This window comes from Alligator sinensis, unplaced genomic scaffold, assembly GCF_000455745.1.
Source record: "Alligator sinensis unplaced genomic scaffold, ASM45574v1 scaffold322_1, whole genome shotgun sequence".
Taxonomy (NCBI): domain Eukaryota; kingdom Metazoa; phylum Chordata; order Crocodylia; family Alligatoridae; genus Alligator; species Alligator sinensis.
In genome coordinates this window covers 1094131-1101111 of record NW_005842154.1, presented here as the reverse complement: position 1 = coordinate 1101111, position 6981 = coordinate 1094131, and the positions used below count along the sequence as shown (strand labels likewise).

Sequence of the window (6981 nt, the reverse complement as noted above, 5' to 3'; positions counted from 1 at the left end):
AAGGGCTGATTGGACAGTGGGGACAGGCACCATGAATCTGACCCTTCACACAGGGCCATGAAGTCTGGTTCAAGGTCTGGTCCCAGAACTTGGAACTGGAAATCTGCCATCCTGAAAACAGACCCACCCCTGGCATATGCCCAGGCAACAGGGACGTGCAGAACAGCCAGCACAGCCCCACGCTCTTTCCTGCACACTTGTGCCCCTGCAAAAATGAAATCAGCTTTTCCTCTATTCAAACGGTGTGCTACAGATGTGCATCATGCCTGGGAGCTGTGCTGTGCAGTTGCTTTGAAGACAGCATCACCCTCTGCCCCCAGCATCAAGCAGGCTGGAGTAGTATGGTGTGCGCCTTCTCCAGCACATTTATGCCGTGTGCTTTGGGCTGCCAGCAGCAAAATATGACTTGGTACTCTGCAGTAGACTGGGAAGTGTCTTGGCTTTTATACAGAAGCACAAAGACTGCAGATCCCAGGCATGTGTTGTTGGAGGTTGGGCAGTGCAGGCAGGAAAGAAAGGGTGCCTCTGGCTGCCCAACCAGCAAAGTGAGTCCTTCTGTAACAGATGTTCAAGGTGTACCAGTCAAATGAGGTCTGCCTTCCTGAGTGGTTCTGCTGGCTTAACGTGGAGACAGGCTCCAGGACAGATAGTCTAATTCTGTTTCTTTGGACTGTATATGGACTGACATTTGTTACACACTCAGCAGTTCCCTGCCCTACCTTGAATATCTGCCTGCCATTACAATACTGTGTGCTAAACAACCTTTTAGGGAAGTTTCTGCACCCTTTGGAGAAGCCTCTGCATGCCTTTTCAACTTGCTGCCACTCATGCGTTCCTGAATACCTCTCCATCTTCCTGCGTTGCTCTTGTCTCGTTAACCTGAACTCAGTATTCAACCCCTGAGTTTTCACCTGGAGCAGAGATCCATTAACCCAAAAAACATTGATGGACAAGGGACCTAGGAAGCAGATCATTTACTCATTTTTAAACTGGTGCTCTGACAAACCTGGCTCATACATAAGCCTGATGATGATGGGGGCTTTCTCCAGGACATGCACTGCTTGCCTCTTGATTTGGACTGTTTTATTTGCTTTTATGAGACTACATGCCACCCCCAAACACAGGGAGATGGATTCTGTCTTAGCAGCAAGTTTGTAGTTTGTGATTTAGGCTGCTTCACTTCTCTTGGGTAGATCCCATTTGAAGAAGGACTTGGGACAATCTGAAATGGTAAGAAAAAATCAATCCCAAAATCCTGGAAGGATAGGAAAGCCCTTCCCCATGGTGGGTTACACACAGGAGATTTGGGGGCCTGTGGAGCCTGACCTAGAAGGAGTGGGCAGCCTGGTGGAAACGTATGCTCGTGGTGCCCTTATAACCTACCTGGTTCCTCAGCCTTTCTGATGGCAGTCTGGTGAGTGACAGAGGCAGAGAAATGTGCAGAGAGACAGCACTGGTCAGATGAAGACATATAACCAAGGGATGAGACAGACAAAATTCACTGAGCTATGTAAGGGGGTGGGGTTAATGGCCTGTGCTAGAGACAGAAGGTCAAGCTAGTGCCCTGCAGATACAGAGAAAGAGAGAGAGCAGGTTTGGCCCTACCATGGGGAAGCCAAGTGAGTGCCAAGTATGACCAGGGAGGCTGGTGGAGATGGCTGCTTAGTCTGGCTTTGCCTTGCTGTTGGGTTGTTGATGGAGACAAAGCTATGAATGGGGGTTAGAGACAATTTTGGCCCTGGGCTGTATGTGTGGAACCTGACTGAGAGGGCCATAGACAGGACTTTCTGTGTACTCCCCACCCTGGGATCTGCTCCAAGCCATAGGCCCTGGGCTGCCTGGATGTGGGCTTTAGTTTAGGGTTATCTGGCAATGTCACCTCTCTCTCTCTGAAGCTAGTGTGGTCTGTGTGCTCCTGTTGAAAAAAAATCACTTAACCTAAACTGACTGAGACCCAAGCTGACTCCTCCACTAAGCACACGTTTTTCCTGCCCTGGGAAAGAGCAGAGCAGGAGGCTGATTCCATTTGTGCCATCCCAGGCAGTCCCTCCTGTCCCAGGTGCTGTTGTCACTGGCATAGGCTGCTCATTATTTGAATGGTTCAATTTGCTGTCGCTTCCAGCTGTAAGCACCTCAGGTGCTCAGAGCAGTTTGGGAAGGAGGATTCAGGGGAAAGCAGAAGCAGTGCCTGACCTATAAATTACTGAAGCTCCAGCAGTAGCCCAGCTCCCCAGTTAAACCCAGCATGACTGGGAGTGCCTTAAAAAGCAGATACAAAATCAGGGCAGGCCTCTGCCTGTACAGGGCTAATTCAGCTGTGCCCCAAGTTGCCTAAGTTTGACACTGTGCAGCGATGAGACCTGGCCAGGCACAAGGGAGCCAAGGAGCTAGCTCCACACAGACTGAATGGGGAGCTGGCTTATTTCCAGCTGTGGGTGATGGCCCTGGCCCAAGCAGTCTGAGGGGAAAGGATGCACAAGTAGGACTCCTTGGGTGCAAGCCCAGGCAGCCTCTCCTCAGGGAACACCAGAACTTCCTCACCTGCTCCAGCCAACAGATCAGGGAGGAGGACAGCATCTCTGAGGATACTTTTGCATGGCCCACCACCTGGGTAAGGCTCAGCCCTGTGGAACAGGCCATACAGATCCCCTTTCCCTCCCTCCCCCCACCCCAGCCCAGCTGAGCCCCCAGGAGACTTACCCATCAGTCCAGCCTCCCCAGCACAGCTTCCTGTTGACAGGGGACTGTCATGGGATCATGGCTATCTCCAGAACTCTTGTCCATGTGATCTCTTCTTGTTAAACAACAGCCAGTTGGGAGAGGGCAATGTCCATCCTCCTCCTCACTCTAAGGAACCTGGGCTGGGGGCTGTAGAGTGGATGTAAAGACTGAAGCATGCTGACCCCTCCTCTTTGATATGTGACCAAGCCAGAAGGGTCTACCATGATCTCCTTCCTGACCTCCTGCACAAACCAGATCTGGGAGGTCGCTGGCCATTCCTAACCCTGGTCCAGTAGCTGGCAGATCTTCTGGGGAGTGATCCTGCCAGAACTGAGGGGCTCCTCTTCTGTGAATGTGAGAACTGGGCCCTCATTTCTACAGTGTGTTTGGCATCTGCAATGTTCCCTGAGCTCCTTCCTAGCAGCGTGGTGGAGTCCAGGGAGCCTGGAGGCATCTGGGATATGGAAACTTGTGGGTTTGGCTGCATGCATCTTTCCTTGCCGTGCACCAATCTTTCAAGGGCAGCACAATGAGAAAGCACAGAGCTGCCCAGGACTGGGAAGCCTCTGCCAGAAGGATTCTTTATTTGAAAGCAATCCTCGCCCTACTTGCAGGACTGCCAGGGGAGCGACAGGAAATGACACGCAGCAGCCCGCAGCCTGCCAGCTCTGGGGAGAGCTCAAACCCTGCCTGTCCTTGGAAGTGAGCTCAGGGAACTGGCAGCCTCCAGTGTCCCAAGGACAATAGTACCTCCATGCACCAGGAATCTGGCACACAGGTGACCAGTACAGCACCTGTTGTTTCTCCCAGAGCTACAGCATGGGGCAATGTATCAGGGTTAGCATTGAGGTTAACTGGTGAGACCCAACACAGGGGTTCATTGGCACATCAATTTTGAGGCCTGCTTCCTCTGGGCCTGAACAGTAACTATTCTGGCTTGTGCCTAAGTCCAGGTTAAGCACCAAGCCCATGCTCCCCAGTCCAGGGTTGCCTTGCCCTAACAGCATCACAAAGAGAGAGGTGCCCTGGCAAAAAAGGCTGTGAGACAGTGTCTGGGCTGGCCACCTCCAGCCCAAGCTGCTGGAGCAACAGCAAGGCAGCACTCAGCCCTTCCTTAGGCAAAAACCTTAAAGCTCCAGTATGTATTTTTCCTAAACTGTGCTTGATTCTGGTGTGCGTGCCTGACTGCAGAGTACTGCTGTCTGCAGAGGAGTGGTTTTCTCAGCATATGGTGTCTGCCAGTTGCTTTCCGTTCCAGCCTGCAAGTACTGCTCTCCTCCAGCTGGCTCTATTGGTTTGCCAGCTCTGAAGCTGCGCTGCGCCGTCCTCCTCGCTGAGACTAAAACTGCATGTGCTATTTGCCCCACTGTGTCGGGGCAGTAGGAGTCCCCTCTCCCCAGGGCAGTCATGGATAATGCAGGCCAGTAGCCCCCAGCACAGAGGGGCTTAATTGTCATGCACTAAAATATTCAAGCATCTGCTGTTTTCCAACAGAGTTTGGCTCCATCTCCAGCTGGGTAACTGCTCTGCCTTGCTCGAAGATGGCAAAATGAGCAGGCTTGCATCTTGTAGCAGACTGAGGTGATGCACAAAGACTGATATCAGCTTCTCTGTCCACATCCACCATGGAGCAGCATTTGGATCATTACTTGCTTGGAATCCATTCCTTGCAACAGACTGACACCACTTGGAGGGCCTGGAACACAGTGATTGCCAGCAGAGACAAAGGGTGCTGCCTTGACAACCAGATAGAGAAAAGGTCATAGCGTAAATTACCTAATTAGGGGAGGGGAGTGGTAACATGAATATGCACAATGCAGAGCATAACTAAGCACACAGATGAAGCAGACAGATTGAGGGGGGCACAAGGAAGACAAGATCACCTCACATGTGGTTCTGTTGAAAGCCATCAGGAGTGGGGCTCTCCTGCCTGGGTCCAGTTCACCCTTTCGGCACAGGGAGAATGCGGAGTGGAACTACAGAGTTTATTTTTGGCCCTGCCTGGTCCCTGGGGTAACCTAGCCGACAGGGCAGTTTAAGACAGGACTGTGCCCTAACATGGGGGCAGCAGAGCTCTTGGTGCTGCAAGTCTGGCCCTGCACCAAGGTAGGTAGCAGCACCCCTGCTCACTCTACAGCATCCTCCGCTGAGCTGTGGCAGGGCTCCACTGGGACCAAGGGGAGAAGAGTAGAAAGTGGAGATAAACAGGAAAGCTCTCAGCAGGTCTCTGGGGAAGGAAACCTCACTATCTGTGTGCCTTTGGCCAAGACCTATGTGCTCGTTGCTGCCAGCAGCGCTCCTCCTGTCACCTCCCTGCAACCACAGCTTCTGACAGCAGCAGGGAGAAGACAGAACCTGCAGCAGAGCTAACTCCTCCCGGATGATCAGGGGCTCCCTCCCCTCTTGGCACAACGACAGTGTACAACGAAGGAGTACGACAGTGAGACACACCAGGGCTGCACAAGTCAAGAAGCCAGAAGGAAACTCTGCGGCTTGGTCTCTCTCCACCAGCAAAATAGTTAAGTGCCCTCCGCCAACTGCTGTCGGTATGGGGTTAGTGGGGAAGCTGGGCATGAAGGGGCTAGGGTAAAAGGCTACTTCTCTTCCTTCCTGCCTGGCTGTGGCACACAGGGAAGCCAGCCCCTGGGAGCGATGGCCTGGTGTTTCTCAGTCCATTTGCTCTTGTTTAGCAATGATTTTGTGGACAATAAAGCAAAGGACCTTAAAAGGACTGAGGCTTGAGGCTATCTTCTTTGCTGGCTGGCAAAACCACCAGCTCACAGCACAGAACCTCTTGGACCAGAGCCAGCAAAGCCTTTCAGTCTTTTCCTCTGTTCCTCTTCCTGCAACAAATGCTGCACGTGGTCTTTATAGTTGGACATAGGTGTGTAAAGTGCTGGGAGCCCAGCCCCGATGGGTACCGTCCTGCTCCTCAGCTCTCACTTGAAGGAGAAATGAATGGTAAATTTTGCACTGGCCCAAATTCACTGGTGCTGGCTATGCTCCTGGAACCATTTGTTGAGGATGAGTGGTCCAGCAGGCAGCCTCAGCTCAGTGGCCAGGTAACCCATCTAAAGTGGAAGGTGTTACTACTTGACTTCATGGCTCACTATGATTCACTTGTTTCCCTCTAAAAACTCTTCATTCCACAGATGTTAATGACCATCTCCTTTTTAATGGCCTTGATGTTCCACTAACCAAGCTATCCTTCTGCAGTTCTGCTGTCTGTTAGCTGCTCCTGGTAATCTAGCTCCTATTTCACAACCTGCAGATTGTTAACTCCAGCTAACACCATTAATTCTGGTGAACATCAACACAGGTGTGGCAATAACTTTCAATGAAACACTTGATACCCTGTCAGGATGCTTGAGGCTAGGTTTTGTTTTATGAATCAGAAAGAGGTGTACATTTAACCATAATTACAACAGGACAAAAGAAACATATTTTGATTCTTTTTTGCCTAGTTGGTTGTGGTTTTTATACATTATGTAACATAGCAAATGAATGCACATTCCAATAAAGTGGTATTTGCTTCTGCAGATCTTAAATTGAGTAATACAGCCCTAGGCCCCTAGTGCCTTGGTAAAGTTTTGGGTTTCTTTCTACCTGGTGAAAAATGCACGTTGTGTTTATCTATGATGATGCACCAGGCCAGCATTTGTTCCCCCTTTCAAAATCCTAGAGCCCTCCACACTTGGTGCATAATCCAGTCTTTTCTGACCAGGTCCAAAAATAGCCCTTGCAGAGGGCTCCTGACTAATTAATCCTTCCCAGACCCAAGCTAGAGGGTCCCTGTGCCCCAGTGCGGGCTGTCCTCCTACCCCTTCCGTCTCCCCTGTGCCGTGCTGCTGTTACTGGGGCACGCTCCAAGACGCAGGGCTGTTCGGAGGTCCGTCCCCCCGCCCTGAACCGTGAACCTGCCCGAGCAGTCTTGCGCGCTGCTCGCCGGGGCTGGGGCCGGGGCGTCCCGGGGCGGCAGCCGTGACATCGCTTCACGAAGCGGCCAAGCAGCAGACAGCTAGCTCCGGAGGCGGCAAGGAGCAGGGCGCGGGAGATGGGAGCACAGCGGAGGGGCGGGGCGGCCTCCGCCTCCGGCTGCTGAGAGCTCTGCCCTCCCTGCTGCCCAGCGCCAGGCGCGACCTAGCCTCTTCCTCCGGCACCGCGGCAGGGAAGGGCGCTGGGGAGAGATGCAGGACAACCGGCCCGGCCCGGGGCTTCGTCCGGCCTCGGCGGTCCGGAGGTGCCCGGGGAGCTGGGGGT

At 52.6% G+C, this 6981-nt stretch overlaps 1 protein-coding gene across 2 annotated transcripts in view; it reads left to right on the top strand.

Moving 5' to 3' along the window:
• Positions 1-6309: 6309 nt before the first annotated feature.
• The window catches only part of GPR153 (G protein-coupled receptor 153), a 35652-nt gene continuing 34980 nt past the window's right edge, over positions 6310-6981 (top strand). The window contains exon 1 of one of the 2 annotated variants that reach the window (XM_025206397.1): positions 6310-6610. The gene's annotated coding sequence lies outside the window, so the exon portion shown is untranslated. Of the gene's footprint in view, positions 6611-6634; positions 6962-6981 lie in introns of those variants that run through there. The other variant, XM_006025565.3, reaches the window with a different exon arrangement.